Raw genomic sequence first — 19,283 nt, forward strand, 5'->3', positions numbered from 1 at the left:
AGAACAGTCGGGGCATACACTCTACAAAGTGTCGAAAGTGTTCAACAGGGATGCTGGCCTATGTTGACTCCAATTCTTCCCACAGTGTGTCATGTTGGCTGAATGTCCTTTGGGTGGTGGAGCATTCTTGATACACACGAGAAACTGTGGAGCGTGAGGATCCCAGCAGCGTTGCAGTTCTTGACACACTCAAACCAGTGCGCCTGGCACCCAATACCATACCCTGTTCCAAGGTACTTAAATCTTTTGTCTTGCCCATTCACACAATCCATGTCTCAATTGTCTCAAGATTTCCTTCTTTAACTGGTCTTTTAGACAGATTTAACAAGTGACATGAATAAGTGATCATAGCTTTCACCTGGATTCACCCAGTCAGTACTAGTCAGTTCCCTCTTTTTTTGCTCATCCTCTCCTCTCCTCCTCCTCAGTAGAAATGTGTGATATGACGTAACGAGGCAACAACAGGTTGTAACAGTGTTGTTGGGTTGGTTCAACAATTGCTTCCATGTCCTCCCTCTACCCACTTACACCGTTTGGTGTGTGTGTGTGTGTGTGTGTGTGTGTGTGTGTGTGTGTGTGTGTGTGTGTGTGTGTGTGTGTGTGTGTGTGTGTTCGGGAATAATTTGAGGATCTATGAATGTCGTTGTGCTAAGGGAGGTGTTTAGGGAAGCGGTTTAGATTTGTGTGTGTGTGTGTGTGTGTGTGTGTGTGTGTGTGTGTGTGTAAATATGCTCACGTGTGTATGGGGGAGTGCACAAGCATGCATTTGGGTCCGCGTGAATGAATGAGTGGGTGCATATAGTACAGAGCCTTCAGAAAGTATTCACACACCCTTACTTGTTCCACATTTGTTGCGTTAGTCTGAATTTAAAATTGATTACATTTAGATTTTGTGTCACTGATCTACACACAATACCGCATAATGTCAGTAGAAATCTGTTTGTAGAACATTTTTGAAATTCATTAAAAAAATTAAGCTGAAATGTCTAGAGTGAATAAGTATTCAACCCCTTTGTTATGGCGTACCTAAATAAGTTCAGGAGTAAAAATTTGCTTAACAAATCACATAATAAGCTGCATGGAATCACTGTGTGTGCAATTATAGGGGTTAACATGATTTTTGAATGACTACCCCATCTCTGTACCCCACACAAACAGATAATTACAAGATCCCTCAATTGAGTAGTGATTTTCAAGCACAGATTCAACCACAAAGACATTTTTCAATGCCTCGCAAAGAAGGGCACCGATTGGTAGATGTGTAAACATTTCTTTAAAGCAGATGCCGACTATCCCTTTGAGCATGGTGAAGCAATTCTACCTTCCCAAATCAGATGCTGGAGAGGGATTTCACCATGAGGCCAATGGTGATTTTAAAACAGTTACTGAGTTTAATGGTCGTGATATGAGAAAACTGAGGCTGGATCAACAAGGGCTGTGGCGGTCACGACATTTTGTAAGCCGGTTAATGTCATGCAAAAGACTGTCGGTAACATGGTAATTCACCGTTAATTAACAAACATGTTTAGCATCCATGCATGCAAGCAGCTGATATGCGCCTTTGGAAAAAGTCAATTGAATATACACCATCAAAACAAATCAACTTTATTTTAGGCAGGTCTAAAGAAACATGATATGAAAAAAATGTATTTCAGGAAGAACAGAATATGAGTTGGCTTACTGAATGTTCTGGCTGTGCACCATGCCATAGGCTTGCTCATTTACCAGACAAGATATGCTTAAGTCCCGTGCCATTCTTTAGTATCATGTGGTTTTATAGTAAGACGACATATAATTGAGGTTAGCTGAATAAAATAGAAAGGATATTTGTGCGAGTGCACATATGAAGTGGCTATGTTGAGCGTAAAAGTGGTCATTTGAAACAGCTCTTATATGCTAGATTTAGAGTTATTTGGCAACTTTAGCTGTGAATGATACAAACCTTAGAAATCAAAAGGATATATGATATGGGTTACATGATGGGGCTATAGGCTGCACCCACTGTTCCCTTTTCAAGTGATCACATTTTCACCCATCAGACTATTCTCAATTTAATCTAGTCTTTACTCATTTGTAAAAATAGTTTTGATTTAGAATGGCTCATTACCAAATGGGCAGGAGAAAAAATGCAAGTCATCTGTATGCACTGGAATGGCGGCCATTTTTAAATGTTTCACTCATGTCTGGAAGTCTATTCCGGTTAATTCCCTCAATGCATCAAGCACTGTTTGAGGTGCATGCAGCCTTCCATAGGCTCTCGAACCCTGCTCCTGAAGCTACCCAGTCCTTCATTTGGGAAACCAAGTTAAATCTGTCCAGGAACATCAACAGTAACATGTTTTCACAACAAAACATATTTCATTAAACTGTTGACAGCCCTCTTTCTGCCCGCTTTAGAAAGGAATGAGGGGAGAAGATGGAGATGCTCGGTGGTGAGATTTTCTGTAGCTAAAAGGTAATGTATATAAATATAATATATATAATATGTATATAATATAAAAATGAACATATTTTTAAAATGCCCTTTTACTAGGCTATTCAAAATAAAATACAAATTCACTTTAATTGTAGGCCAACTCTGAATTTGTTTAATTTAAGCCACCAATTATGTACCAAAGACTTCAAATCATTTTAAAAATGTTTTTCTGCCATGCTTAATATGTCTTGGCTATGCATTGTGTAACAGCACAATTATTATTTTAATTCAGGTTTTATTTGGGCTTATATATAGGCCTATGATTATGCATAAACTATAATATGCATATAGTAGTTTTGAATTAATTATCACCTTAAAAACTCTCCATTTCATGTGCTAGGCTTTGAAATAACATCCACAACAACCATGTTTTACACTCAGTTTCAATCTGCTGTTGAACTTCTTTCTTCAAATTGATCAATCACAGTGAGGTGAGTTTTAAAAAGCACATACTGTTTTAATGATAAGTGTTTGGTGTGATTTTCAATTTCATTTGCATTGATGTCAGAGTGGTTAGAGGGACAATCAAGCCCTGAGTACCAGGCCATTAGCTACCTCGTTAGCGAGTTGGAGAAGGTGAATTCACCAATTTGTAAGTCGCTCTGGATAAGAGCGTCTGCTAAATGACTTAAATGTAAATGTAAATGATACTACTAACACGTGTCCAGAGTGCATAAAAGGAGATTACTGCGACTCAACAGTCATTTAGAATTTTACTGCGGTCATGACTCATGACTGCCGGTGTGGCGGTAATACGGTCACTGCAACAGCAACAGATCAACAACATTGTAGTTACTCAACAATACTAACCTAAATGACAGAGTGAAAAGAAGTAATCCTGTACAGAATATAAATATTCCAAAACATGCATCCTGTTTGCAACAAGGCACTTAAGTAATACTGAAAAACATGTGGTTTGTCATCGGCAAGGACTAGGGAGTTTTTTTTTAAATATTCTATTTTACCTTAATAACTAGGCAAGTCAGTTAAGAACAAATTCTTATTTTCAATGACGGCCTAGGGGGTTAACTGCCTGTTCAGGGGCAGAACGACCTTGTCAGCCCGGGGATTTGTACCTTGTCAGCCCGGGGATTTGAAATGGCAACCTTTCGGTTACTAGTCCAACGCTCTAACCACTAGGCTACCCTGGAAGACAGCTAAGCACAGGCAAAATCCTAGAGGAAAACCTGATAGTCTTCTTTTTAACTGACACTGGGAGACAAATTCACCTTTCAGCAGGACAATAACATAAAACACAAGGACAAATCTACACTGGAGATGCTTACCATGACAACATTGAATATTCCTGAGTGACCTAAAGTTTTGACTTAAATTGGCATGAAAATCTATGGCAAGACTTGAAAATGGCTTTCTTGCAATGATCAACAACCAACTTCACAGAGCTTGAAGATTAAAAAAAGAATAATAATTGGGAAATATTGTACAATCCAGGTGTGCAAAGCTCTTAGAGACTTGCCCAGAAAGACTCCCAGCTGTAATCGCTGCCAAAGGTGTTTAACATGTATTGCCCAGGGGTGTGAATACCCATCTAATTCATACATTTTTAGTAAACATTGACAGAGTATTTTGTGTATATCATTGTCCAAAAATTAAAACAAAAATCCCACTTTCTAAAAACAAAATGTAGAAAAGGTCAAGGGGAGAAATACTCTTTGAAGGCACTATATGTGTGCGTGGGTAGGCGTGTGGGTAAAGAGCGAGAGGGGGGAGGTAATGTAATTGCGATGGACCAGTTTATTAGAGTTATAATGATGATCGGGCGCACGCACGCACACACACACCCTCCCATTACAAATATTCATAAACAGACATGCCCTCATCTCCTCTTGCCCAAATACACATGCAAGCACGCACACAGTTGTTTCTCACGCTGTGAGTTCCCTGAGGTCCCTGCACTGCCATTACTAATTCATCTCTAAACGTGTTGCTATGAAAGACCACCATCAGGCTGCTGAATATTATATTCTATAGCTCTGCTCTGACATGCACACACGCATGGATGTGCGTGCACATACACATGCACCCATGCATGGCTACTCACACACATGCAGTAACACATATGCCAGAGCTCTACTCCGCTGATCGCTGCCTGGTACAGTGAGATTGATGTAGATGGACTGGGTGAAAACACACTGAGGAGTTCTCTCTCTTTCTCCTCTCTTACACTCGGCCAAACATGAACACTCTGAGGAGGATGCAATGGCTCTCTCTCTCTTTCTCACTCACTCCATCCCTCTCTTCTCCTCTGTTCCTCTCTCCATCTCTCCCAATGATTGTGTATTCCATTTGAACTCCTACGAGTGAGTTGAATGCGAAGGCAGCGGGTTTAGTGGCTCACGGCCCTCCGCATTAAGGAATCAGGAATTAGACTGTGGGAATTCTTAACGGATTCAAACGCAGCCGGGGACTTGTAATAAAAGAAAAAGATAAACTTGGCAAATTGTGCGTTGAGATAACATATGGTGGGATAGATAGCGAGAGAGAGGAGAGAGGAGGAAGGAAGGAGAGAAAGAGTGAAAATTACTTCATGATACCATGATATAACAGAGTAGAATTAGGGCTTTTCATAGGGTATTCTACTATGGTATTTATTCCCATAGAGAATCAATTCACATTATAAAAGCCATACTAATCAAGACAGACAGCCTTGGACTCATCAGCCCTGGTGGCAGGTGGACTAGCAGCTAAGTGTCATTCCAGTAACCGAAAGGTTGCTGGCTCGAATCCCCAAGCCAACTAGTTGAAATATCTTAAGCAAGTCACTCTGGATAAGAGAGCATGTTAAATGACTGAAATGTAAAATGGGTACATGTGTTCTTGAAAATAACACACTATAAAACAGGGGTTAGGTCATTCAATCTCACACAGACACACATAGGGACACTCCCCCCCCCCCCAGCACTCTGCCTGGGCTCTGCACTACTCTGACTCAGCAGCCAGCTTTCCTCCGAGCGATATTGGTCTGTGTGTGTGTGAGGGGAGAGAAACTGGAGCAAGCTGTGGCAAGAGAAAGCTTGCTGCTCTTCTCCCAGAGAAGAGTTGAATTCTGAGTGATTGGTTCACGAAGGCAGCAGCATCACGCCGGCTCTCATATGTAGAGCAGCAAGAGATGAGCAACCATTACAGTCGCCTGCTTGGTTGCAATACAATATGGAGGGAGCAGGCTTGATTGACAAAGGACTAAATGGTTCAAAGTGAATACATTTATCGATCAGAATGGATTGAATATTGATTTTGAGGACATGTTCTGACGGTTGACTCTGATGATTCTGGTACAGAACGCATACAGTACAGACTAGTCTGAATATAGGTTACCTGGAGGTGGCATTGGACAAAAATGTTCTACTAGTGCTAGATGACCACATTACCTTAGAAAGTGTATGAGGGGCTGCTGCTGTTCTCTGGGCTCAGAGTGGGTCTACAGCCCACTCCGCTGCTCCATGACTGGAACAGATGGGGGAAAACCTGAGGGAACACAGAATGGGAGAAGATATACTTAAAGAATGTGGTCAAAAAACGCTTTACATATCACATAGCTTAAATACAGTCAGACTCCTGATAAATGCATTGGTGCTTCGAAATGTTGTGAAATTGTTTGCACTTATCCAATGCGCACTTATGAAGGAATAGGCTGTATAGCCTAGTTGTGATTCTCCACAGACCTGCGTTCAATGAGTATTTGAATGCATTTGGATATACACTGCTCAAACAAATAAAGGGAACACTAAAATAACACATCCTAGATCTGAATGAATGAAATGTTCTTATTAAATACTTTTTTCATTACATAGTTGAATGTGCTGACAACAAAATCACAAAAAATGATCAATGGAAAATAAAATGTATCAACCCATGGAGGTCTGGATTTGGAGTCACACTCAAAATTAAAGTGGAAAACCACACTACAGGCTGATCCAACTTTGATGTAATGTCCTTAAAATAAGTCTCAGTAGTGTGTGTGGCCTCCACGTGCCTGTATGACCACCCGACAACGCCTGGGCATGCTCCTGATGAGGTGGCGGATGGTCTCCTGAGGGATCTCCTCCCAGACCTTGACTAAAGCATCCGCCAACTCCTGGACAGTCTGTGGTGCAACGTGGCGTTGGTGGATGGAGCGAGACATGATGTCCCAGATGTGCTCAATTGGATTCCGGTCTGGGGAACGGGCGGGCCAGTCTATAGCATCAATGCCTTCCTCTTGCAGGAACTGCTGACACACTCCAGCCACATGAGGTCTAGCATTGTCTTGCATTAGGAGGATCCCAGGGCCAACTGCACCAGCATATGGTCTCACAAGGGGTCTGAGGATCTCATCTCGGTACCTAATGGCAGTCAGGCTACCTCTGGCGAGCACATGGAGGGCTGTGCGGCCCCCCAAAGAAATGCCACTCCACACCATGACTGACCCACCGCCAAACCGGTCATGCTGGAGGATGTTGCAGGCAGCAGAACGTTCTCCACGGCGTCTCCAGGCTGTCACGTCTGTCACATGTGCTCAGTGTGAACCTGCTTTCATCTGTGAAGAGCACAGGGTGCCAGTGGCGAATTTGCCAATCTTGGTGTTCTCTGGCAAATGCCAAACGTCCTGCACGGTGTTGGGCTGTAAGCACAACCCCCACCTGTGGACGTCGGGCCCCCATACCACCCTCGTGGAGTCTATTTCTGATCGATTGAGAAGACACATGCACATTTGTGGCCTGATGGAGATCATTTTGCAGGGCTCTGGCAGTGCTCCTCCTGCTCCTCCTTGCACAAAGGCGGAGGTAGTGGTCCTGCTGCTGGGTTGTTGGCCTCCTCCACGTCTCCTGATGTACTGGCCTGTCTCCTGGTAGCGCCTCCATGCTCTGGACACTACGCTGACAGACACAACAAACCTTCTTGCCACATCTCGCATTGATGTTCCATCCTGGAACACTACCTGAGCGACTTGTGGGTTGTAGACTCCGCCTCATGCTACCACTAGAGTAAAAGCCCCGCCAGCATTCAAAAGTGACCAAAACATCAGCCAGGAAGCATAGGAACTGCGAAGTGGTCTGTGGTCACCACCTGCAGAACCATTCCTTTATTGGGGGTGTCTTGCTAATTGCCTATAATTTCCACCTGTTGTCTATTCCATTTGCACAACAGCATGTGACATTTATTGTCAATCAGTGTTGCTTCCTAAGTGGACAGTTTGATTTCACAGAAGTGTGATTGACTTGGAGTTACATTGTGTTATTTAAGTGCTTTTTTTGAGCATTGTATATATTTATATATTTTTTTACCTTTATTAAACTAGGCAAGTCAGTTGAGAACAAAATTCTTAATTCCAACGACGGCATACCCAGGCAACACACCTATTATTTGAAAATACTCAAATACACAGAAAATAAGTATATAATCTATTTTAACCCAGATCTGATTTTCTCAAGTTGTTAAAGCAAAATATTCCTGCACATAGGCGAAACACTGGTTTTATTATTTATTATAATAAGAATGGAACCGAAACTACCTCAAAAAGTACTAAATCGCTCAGACTAGAGTATAGTGCAGTCCTATCATACACTGAGTTGACAGGTAGTGGAACATCCTCATCCACAAAGACACAAGAACAACCCCGTTCTGGCACCTAGCTAGAGTCTGGTCATGTTGTCAGTGGCCAAACACCACCACAACACGTTATGAACACCCACCCAGACAACATCAGCCAAGAGAAAATAGACTATTATTCAACCAAGGACCCCTGACCTCTTACTCAGAGAACTAGTTCCTCTTTTCTCCAAACGACTGTTCGATACCACAAGCCTCAGGATACGGTTTGGTATAAAAAGATTGAAAAATAAAGGAAAGTGATAAAATTGTATTGTGCTTCTTGTGAGTGTTGCTGCATGATTTATAACAAAAACTGACTCAGGAGGCAGGAGCCTCGGGAAAGTTAAGTCCTCAACTCTTCTCCTCAGAGAGACAGTGAGAGAGAAAGAGAGATAGAGGGGAGAAGAGGAGAGGATGATAGTGGTCAAAGGGCAAGAGAGGGAACGAGGGAAAGAGAGGGGGTCCTATATTGGGTGATGTAACTAACAGAGCTAGGTCAGAGAAGGCCTCGTAGCCAATGGCAGGAGAAGGCCTTCGGACACTGTTATTGGTGTGTAACCGTGTGTGTGTGTGTATGCACGCGAGTGATCTATGAGCAGGACAGACAGTGTACCCGCACAGAAGTCTTTCAGACACTTATTGGCTAACAGAGACACAGCCTGGCTGAATGTGTCTGAGTGAGTGTAACGGATGTGAAACAGCTAGCTTAGTTAGCGGTGGTGCACGCTAAATAGCATTTCAATCGGTGACGTCATTTGCTCTGAGACCTTGAAATAGTAGTTCCCCTTGCTCTGCAAGGGCCGCGGCTTTTGTGGAGCGATATGTAACGATGCTTTGTGGGTGACTGTTGTTGATGTGTGCAGAGGGTCCCTGGTTCGCGCCCGGGTATGGGCGAGGGGACGGTATAAAGTTATACGGTTACATGAGGACAGATAGGAAAGAAGGATGGCTGGTGTGTGTGTGCGCGTGTGTGTGTCAGTGTCTTCGGTAGGGCCACAGAGACAGTGATTTGTTTTTGGCATGGCCTATGTGAATTGAAGCAATTGTTCACGAGATGGCTTGTTACACATTTTTTAGCTGGCACCTTGCATCTAAGACCACAGCACAGCTGTGCAAAAAAAAATTTTTATTTAACAGTGATAAAAAATGTGTTTAGGAAAGTGCTTTTTTTTTACAATGAGTTACCAATTAAATAAAAAACACTATTTTGATCAAATGTATTCACAGGCTACTATTTCATCATGCGAATAAAGACCCAACACAAATCTAGGGCCAACTGGTACATTAGTTTGAGTTACTATCATTCAAACCGACAGGTCGTTTGTTTGATTGGCATCGTTGTCATCCAACCCCTCTGTGTAGTTAGTTCCATTGGCAATGTCCGTTTGGGCAGGTTGCTATGGGCAGGCAGGCACTGCTAGTGCTGCTGCTGACAGTGATAGTGCTGTCAATGGTGCTGAATATAGTGCGTCAATCATCGATACTCATCAAGCAGAAATACAGTCTACACTTGTAGCCACTTCCATTTTGCTAGCTGGAGAGACACCAAACCAGTTGCATTTCGTTTAGTTTGACTTGTTATTCGATTGACACGTCTTTGCATTTTTATTTTTATTTTACTTCACCTTTATTTACCCAGGTAGGCTAGTTGAGAACAAGTTCTCATTTACAACTGCAACCTGGCCAAGAATAAAGCAAAGCGGTTCGACACATACAACAACACAAGAGTTACACATGGAATAAACAAACATACAGTCAATAATATATTGTATTAAATTATATATATATTTATATATATATATAATATATTGTATTAAATATATATATATATATAATATATTGTATTAAATATATATATATATATATATATAATATATTGTATTAGCATTTTCTCCTTATATAATATATTGTATTAAAAATATATATATAAAAAATAAATAAATATATATATATATATATATATATAAATATAAAAATATATAAAGTATGCTAAAGCATTATTTTGCCAGCATCAGAAAAGCTGTCTGTCCTGACACGTTCATATGGGCCAGTGGAGATCGCTATTCAAAATTGAAACAATGATGCAAAGGTGAGGAGGCAAACAGCAACATTTGTACAAGCCCACGTTGTTGCAAACCAAATGTTAGGCTAGAAGTAAGGAGAAAAATGCTTTTCACAGTTGACATCAAGTTAACAAATTGCATGGCTGGGCTGATGGGACAGTGGATGCACAGGGATCATACTCGTAGCCTATTTTTGTGTTGTAGGCCTACCTGTTGTAAAACAGCTTTTTATTTAAAGCACGTCTTAAAATGCGTCCAATCACAAAGCTTGTTTTGACCAATGCTTGCTTTTTGACACAGCATGTACAAACATGGCAGTTAACTCTCAGAGTCCTGTTTTGGTCCCAGCTGGGATTTTATAGAAGTGACTCATCTCAGATACGGTGAATAATAACACACACACACAGTCTCCTGCTACAAAGCAGAATATTTTAGATTTTCAGAGCAGTCTGAGCAGCTCACATCTCAACAGCTTAGTGACACTGTGAACATAATATGCCTACTCTATGAAGATTCACTACAAATCAAGGGAGTTAGGCTAAAATAGATCTCATTAAATGCTCTAGGATCAGTTTTGCCTTTTAGATCATGATGAATACACAGAGAACCTGATCCTAGATCAGCACTACTACTCTGAAGCACTGCATTTATGAATATAGGCACTGCCCCACGACTTCTACCCAATAAAGGCCCACCTCTACAGTTCACTTTCCCTTTACAGTAATATACCTATACTATGAGTGACCGCTTCACCAGGGGTTAATATAGCTACTAATAGAGTGTGTGTGTGTGTGTGTGTGTGTGAGACTCGTTTCAAGAAACTAGGCGTATGCCGCACGTCACTACTTCACAGGAGAGGCATTTTAACGTTAACACTATTTTTTTTATCAAAATGCTTCTTTTTTTCTGGAACGTGAACTTTCATGAATCTTAATAACAAACGTGCATTCCATCCATAAATAATAATACAATTGTTAAATTGCAAACCTGGTTGGTTAAGCATGTAGAATGCTTTTGTAACGTGAGCTGTTCAGTATGCATTTGCCAGTCCTTTCAACCACGCCGTTTTTGAAAGGTATAATATTAACCATCGAGAACGACAAAAGTTTTGCTACGTTCAGTGTGAACCGGAGTGACTTGACACAACGCTGGCCACACAAGATGTAGCTACAAACAAAACAGAGTTAAATGGCTAGTCTGCCGTGAAGCGTTCATCCATGTATAAAAGGTAAGAGTCGAGCTACATTTCCAGATAGAAGTTCCTAATTTTGTCAGAAAGTCATTTTCATTGCAATGTAAAACTTACTGTTAGTTAACTACCAAACGATAGCTTGCTGGCTCGCTAGCTAACGTTACTTGTATGATCTGTGTAGTAATATTATTCTTATCAGAAATCCATTTGCATTGCTAGTTATAGCCCAATGTTAGCTAGCTAATATTGAACCTAGTTTGTTAGCTTTAGCTACCTGCAGATTCACACAACAGCTATGACAATCCGTTTGTATTGGTAGTAGTATGAGTTGGGATTATGCCGGTTCATTGTTTAGCTAGCTAGCTACATGTCTAAACAAGACTCCACTTTGGCCAGATTATTACATGACCCATCAAATATGCCAGGTATGTCTGGTGGTGATTAAGGATTTTTGATTGTACTTCATGAACGTGTGTACATGTCTAGACAATAGTGACCCATCCACTAAGCTAGATGGAGCTGGAGGGGGGTTATAGCATTTTCTTCACCCATCAATTTCGACAAGTGTGTCGGGTAAGCGTAATCTAATAATGATCAATAATTTATATCTGGACATTTTATGTTTTTGATATTGCAACCCGTTTCACTGTACCGTTTTACACCTTCTGTATCCTATGCATGTGACAGATTCACTCATCACTGTAAAACGCTCCCTGAAACACTTCAGCGAGCAGGACTTTCTAATCGACCTGGCCGGGGTATTCTGGAAGGATATTGATCTCATCCCGTCAGTAGAGGATGCCTGGATATTTTTAAAAAATGCCTTCCTAACCATCTTAAATAAACATGCCCCATTCAAGAAATTTAGAACCAGGAACAGATATAGCCCTTGGTTCTCCCCAGACCTGACTGCCCTAAACCAACACAAAAACATCCTATGGCGTTCTGCATTAGCATCGAACAGCCCCCGTGATATGCAGCTGTTCAGGGAAGCTAGAAACCATTATACACAGGCAGTTAGAAAAGCCAAGGCTAGCTTTTTCAAGCAGAAATTTGCTTCCTGCAACACTAACTCAAAAAGTTCTGGGACACTGTAAAGTCCATGGAGAATAAGAACACCTCCTCCCAGCTGCCCACTGCACTGAAGATAGGAAACACTGTCACCACTGATAAATCCACCATAATTGAGAATTTCAATAAGTATTTTTCTACGGCTGGCCATGCTTTCCACCTGGCTACTCCTACCCCGGTCAACAGCACTGCACCCCCCACAGCAACTCGCCCAAGCCTTCCCCATTTCTCCTTCTCCCAAATCCGTTCAGCTGATGTTCTGAAAGAGCTGCAAAATCTGGACCCCTACAAATCAGCCGGGCTAGGCAATCTGGACCCTTTCTTTCTAAAATTATCTGCCGAAATTGTTGCCACCCCTATTACTAGCCTGTTCAACCTCTCTTTCGTGTCGTCTGAGATTCCCAAAGATTGGAAAGCAGCTGCGGTCATCCCCACTTCAAAGGGGGACACACTCTTGACCCAAACTGCTACAGACCTATATCTATCCTACCATGCCTTTCTAAGGTCTTCAAAAGCCAAGTCAACAAACAGATTACCGACCATTTCGAATCTCACCATACATTCTCTGCTATGCAATCTGGTTTCAGAGCTGGTCATGGGTGCACCTCAGCCACACTCAAGGTCCTAAACGATATCTTAACCACCATCGATAAGAAACATTACAGTGCAGCCGTGTTCATTGATCTGGCCAAGGCTTTCGACTGTCAATCACCACATCCTCATCGGCAGACTCGACAGCCTTGGTTTCTCAAATGATTGCCCCGCCTGGTTCACCAACTACTTCTCTGATAGAGTTCAGTGTGTCAAATCGGAGGGTCTGCTGTCCGGACCTCTGGCAGTCTCTATGGGGGTGCCACAGGGTTCAATTCTTGGACCGACTCTCTTCTCTGTATACATCAATGAGGTCGCTCTTGCTGCTGGTGAGTCTCTGATCCACCTCTACACAGACGACACCATTCTGTATACTTCTGGCCCTTCTTTGGACACTGTGTTTACAACCCTCCAGGCAAGCTTCAATGCCATACAACTCTCCTTCCGTGGCCTCCAATTGCTCTTAAATACAAGTAAAACTAAATGCATGCTCTTCAACCGATCGCTACCTGCACCTAACCGCCTGTCCAACATCACCACTCTGGACGGCTCTGATTTAGAATACGTGGACAACTACAAATACTTAGGTGTTTGGTTAGACTGTAAACTCTCCTTCCAGACCCATATCAAATATCTCCAATCCAAAGTTAAATCTAGAATTGGCTTCCTATTTCGCAACAAAGCATCCTTCACTCATGCTGCCAAACATACTCTTGTAAAACTGACCATCCTACCAATCCTCAATACCCTACTCAACAAATTGGATGCAGTCTATCACAGTGCAATCCGTTTTGTCACCAAAGCCCCATATACTACCCACCATTGCAACCTGTACGCTCTTGTTGGCTGGCCCTCGCTTCATACTCGTCGCCAAACCCACTGGCTCCATGTCATCTACAAGACCCTGCTAGGTAAAGTCCCCCCTTATCTCAGCTCGCTGGTCACCATAGCATCTCCCACCTGTAGCACACGCTCCAGCAGGTATATCTCTCTAGTCACCCCCAAAACCAATTCTTTCTTTGGCCGCCTCTCCTTCCAGTTCTCTGCTGCCAATGACTGGAACGAAAAAGCACTGAAACTGGAAACACTTATCTCCCTCACTAGCTTTAAGCACCAACTGTCAGAGCAGCTCACAAATTACTGCACCTGTACATAGCCCACCTATATTTTAGCCCAAACAACTACCTCTTTCCCTACTGTATTTTATTTATTTATTTTGCTCCTTTGCACCCCATTATTTTTATTTCTACTTTGCACATTCTTCCATTGCAAATCTACCATTCCAGTGTTTTACTTGCTATATTGTATTTACTTTGCCACCATAGCCTTTTTTTTGCCTTTACCTCCCTTCTCACCTCATTTGCTCACATCGTATATAGACTTGTTTATACTGTATTATTGACTGTATGTTTGTTTTGCTCCATGTGTAACTCTGTGTCGTATGTGTCTGCTTTGCTTTGCTTTATCTTGGCCAGGTCGCAATTGTAAATGAGAACTTGTTCTCAACTTGCCTACCTGGTTAACCTGTTGAAACTCCCCATCCCAGATCCGGGATCGTGACTAAAGCCTCAGGCTCATTAGCATAACGCAACGTTAACGATTTCTGAAAATCGCAAATAAAATTAAAATAATGCGTTTGCTCTCAAGCTTAGCCTTTTCTTAACAACACTGTCATCTCAGATTTTCAAAATATGCTTTTGAACCATAGAAATGGACTAATTTGTGTAAGAGTATGCAAAGCTAGCATAGCATTTTGTGTAGCATGTAGCACGCAACATTTTCACAAAAGCCAGATAACCAAATAAATAAAATCATTTACCTTTGAAGAGCTTCTGATGTTTTCAATGAGGAGGCTCTCAGTCACATACCAAATGCGCAGTGTTTCCTGAAAGCGTCTGTGTGTAGGAGAAATCGTTCCGTTTTCTACATTGCGCCTGGCTACTGAAACGAACCGAAAATGCAGTCACCTACAACGTAAAACTTTTTCCGGATTAACTACATAATATCGACCGAAACATGGCAAACGTTGTTTGGAATCAGTCCTCAAGGTGTTTTTTCACATATCTCTTCATTGACATGCAGTTCGTGGAAGCTTGCTTTCCTCTCTGTATTCCTTGGAAAAATACTGGCAGGTGACTTTTGCGCACCAATTTCGGCGCAGGACACCGGGCGGACACGTGGTAAATGTGGTCTGTTATGGTCAATCTTCCAATGATCTGCCTACAAATACGTCACAATGCTGCAGACACCTTGGGGAAACGACAGAGAGGGTTGATTCATTCCTCTTGCGTTCACAGCCATATAAGGAGATCATGACAAACAGAGCCTCAAAAATCCTTGTCATTTCCTGGATGCCATCTCATCTTGGTTTTGCCTGAAGCTCACGTTAAAGGGCACGCACAGAGAAGATCTTTGTATTTCTGGACACGTCAGAGTGTTTTCTTTCGAACAGTAGCAATTATATGCATAGTCGAGCATCTTTTTGTGACAAAATATCTTGTTTAAAACGGGAACGTTTTTCATCCAAAAATGAAATTGCGCCCCTAGAGTTCCAAGAAGTTAAATAAAGGTGAAATAAAAAAAAAAAACAGAAACTAATTTGATTTGATATAGCATGCGTTTACCACATGGCCTCATGTGTATCCTTAAATAGATGGGTGGGGTTAAGGCTTAAGAGGGTGTGAACGATGCTGAATGGGTGTAGACAAAAAAAAGAGCTCTACAGTAGGTGTTCCAAAATATTCCAGGGCCATTTTCTCAAAAGTGGGGTGACAAGTTCATCAACATTCAAAGCATAATAACTTTCCCATTGTTCCTCAACAGCAGTGTATGACATGTAACTTTCTAACTTTGAGTCTCTACTTTTATCCAATGTAAAAATAAAAATAAATATTTCAAATGTTCCTACATAAGACCAAATCAAGGCGGTCGGTCACATATATGATCCATCTAAGTGGCAATATGCAATATTCAGTCCTGTCCCAGCTTAAAAACGTAGCTGCTCTGGCAAGGCTCTAGGGACTGCTCCATGTTCTTTAACACCTCCCATGCAACACCTCGTCTCTGGGAGCATAGGCACTCAACACACTCAATAATAAATACACACGGTCTCACTCACACAAACGTTAAACTTACCGGGCCACTATCCCCCTCCATCTCTCACCCTGTGCAAAGTGTAGTTGGATATTAAAGCCATAGAGCTTCTTTCGGGTCAGAGAAAAGATTCCAAGTTGAGGTCGTTTGTTGAGATCAATATGGCTGTGGTCATCATTTTGGAATACAGGGTGTGTATTTGCATGTGTGAATAAGTGCAAGACTAGTCAAACGGATGCACAGTACACCCACATACAACAATGTGATTGTCTGAATGCGGTGTGTGCAGGGTTTGTGTGTGTGTGAGTGTGTAGTGTTTTAGTGTGTGTGAGTAAGTGCAAGACATGTCCTCAAACGTAGAGTACACACACAACATGAATGAAACAAACAAGCAAAGTGCCCTATCACTACACACCCAATGGAGTAAATATTTAAACAATCACTCACAGCTAGTTTTACACATTCAGTTGAGAATGTGTCCCTGTGCCATTCACAGTGGATCATTACACATTCAAAGAATCGGGGAGGGCGAGAAGGGATGGAGGAGAGAGGGACTTAGAGAGAGAGAGAGAAGGGGTATGGACAGATGGAGAGAGAGAGAGAGAGAGAGAGAGAGAGAGAGAGAGAGAGAGAGAGAGAGAGAGAGAGAGAGAGATATGGATGGAAAGGAGGCAGAAAGAGAAAAAAAGAACAAGCCATCATACCTGATCAAGCACCTATGACAGGCAGGCAGCCGTAAACAGCTGAGTCAATAGAGAGTGACGTGTGAGGCGGGGTGCTACTATAATTACAGTGCTACTACAGTACTGCAGCTCCTCATAGAGTACTAAAAATACATTGACCCTTACTCTGGTCTAGACCCATTTGATCTGTGTCTAATCTAAAAACGGTAGCCTAACCTTAGCGTCAGGACACCCTGGGTGAAAGGGGTCCATATCAGGGGATATCTTTACATGACACATTTTTTATATTCTAGAGCCTTCAAACTCAACTCTGGACCTCGAAGCCAGCTCCACTGCATTGTTCCCCTCTTATCAGGGACTGATTTAGACCTGGGACACCAGGTGTGTGCAATTAGAACAGAAAACCAGCAGGCTCTGGACCTCGTGGGGTAAGAGTTGAATACCCGTTAATGAGAATAAAGAACATTTCCATAGTTGCAGTTTTGTGGATGTGCACCATATCCTGACAAATTCGGAATCCAGATATGTCTTTTAGACATACAGTGCCTATAAAGTCTACACCCCTTTGAACTTTTTTCACATTGTTGTGTTACAGAGTGCGATTGAATTAAAAATGTAATTTTTTGTCATTGATCTACACAAAATACTCCATAATGTCAAATTGAAAAGAAAATCACAATTATACAATAGAATACAAATGTTATCAATAAAATAGCTGCATAAGTATTCACTCCCTTTTTTTAGGAAAGTCTAAACTAGTTCAAAAGTCAAATTTGGCTTAACTCACAATTATATGGTATGATTTTTACATTTTTCTCATACATACAGTGACTTCAGGAAGTATTCAGATCCCTTGACCTTTTCCGCATATTGTTTCGTTACAGCCTTATTCTAACATTGATTTTAAAAAAATCCTTAGACACACACAATACCCCATCATGACAAAAAAAAACAGGAAATGTCACATTTACAAACAATGGGGCAAAAAAAGTATTTAGTCAGACACCAATTGTGCAAGTTCTCCCACTTAAAAAGATGAGGCCTGTAATTTTCATCATAGGTACACTTCAACTATGACAGACAAAATTAGATTTTTTTTCTCCAGAAAATCACATTGTAGGACTTTTAATGAATTTCTTTGCAAATGATGGTGGAAAATAAGTATTTGGTCACCTACAAACAAGCAGGATCTTCTTTAAGAGGCTCCTCTGTCATCGACTCATTACCTGTATTAATGGCACCTGTTTGACCTTGTTATCAGTATAAAAGACACCTGTCCACAACCTCAAACAGTCACACTCCAAACTCCACTATGGCCAAGACCAAAGAGCTGTCAAAGGACACCAGAAACAAACTTGTAGACCTGCACCAGGCTGGGAAGACTGAATCTGCAATAGGTAAGCAGCTTGGTTTGAGAAATCAACTGTGGGAGCAATTATTAGGAAATGGAAGACATACAAGACCACTGATAATCTCCCTCAATCTGGGGCTCCACGCAAGATCTCACCCCGTGGGGTCAAAATGATCACAAGAACGGTGAGCAAAAATCCCAGAACCACACGGGGGGACCTAGTGAATGACCTGCAGAGAGCTGGGATAAAAGTAACAAAGACTACCATCAGTAACACACTACGCCGCCAGGGACTCAAATCCTGCAGTGCCAGATGTGACCCACAGCTTAAGCCAGTACATGTCCAAGCCCGTCTGAAGTTTGCTAGAGAGCATTTGGATGATCCAGAAGACGATTGGGAGAATGTCATTTGGTCAGATGAAACCAAAATATAACTTTTTGGTATAAACTCAACTCGTGTTTGGAGGACAAAAAATGCTGAGTTGAATCCAAAGAACACCATACCTACTGTGAAGCATGGGGGTGGAAACATCATGTTTTGGGGGCTGTTTTTCTGCAAAGGGACCAGGACGACTGATCTGTGTAAAGGAAAGAATGAATGGGGCCATGTATCGTGAGATTGAGTGAAAACCTCCTTCCATCAGCAAGGGCATTGAAGATAAAACGTGGCTGGGTCTTTCAGCATGACAATGACCCCCAAACACACCGCCTGGGCAACGAAGGAGTGGCTTCGTAAGAAGCATTTCAAGGTCCTTGAGTGGCCAAGCCAGTCTCCAGATCTCAACCCCATAGAAAATCTTTGGAGGGAGTTGAAAGTCTGTTGCCCAGCAACAGCCCCAAAACATCACTGCTCTAGAGGAGATCTGCATGGAGGAATGGACCAAAACAGCAGCAACAGTGTGTGATAACCTTGTGAATACTTAGAGAAAACATTTGACCTCTGTCATTGCCAACAACGGGTATATAACAAAGTATTGAGATAAAATTTTGTTATTGACCAAATACTTATTTTCCACCATCATTTGCAAATAAATTCATTCAAAATCCTACAATGTGATTTTCTGGATTTTTTACCTATGATGACAATTACAGGCCTCTCGTCTTTTTAAGTGGGAGAACTTGCACAATTGGTGGCTGACTAAATACTTTTTTGCCCCACTGTACATCCACG

General features: G+C 41.8%; 1 protein-coding gene across 2 annotated transcripts in view; it reads right to left on the minus strand.

Moving 5' to 3' along the window:
* Positions 1 to 19,283, minus strand: part of taok3a (TAO kinase 3a) — a 102,027-nt gene that overhangs the window by 37,551 nt on the left and 45,193 nt on the right. For both annotated transcript variants that reach the window (XM_064972983.1, XM_064972990.1), the window contains exon 2: positions 5,866 to 5,962. The gene's annotated coding sequence lies outside the window, so the exon portion shown is untranslated. The remainder of the gene's footprint in view (positions 1 to 5,865; positions 5,963 to 19,283) is intronic.

The sequence above is a fragment of the Oncorhynchus masou genome, chromosome 1, assembly GCF_036934945.1.
Source record: "Oncorhynchus masou masou isolate Uvic2021 chromosome 1, UVic_Omas_1.1, whole genome shotgun sequence".
NCBI lineage: Eukaryota > Metazoa > Chordata > Actinopteri > Salmoniformes > Salmonidae > Oncorhynchus > Oncorhynchus masou.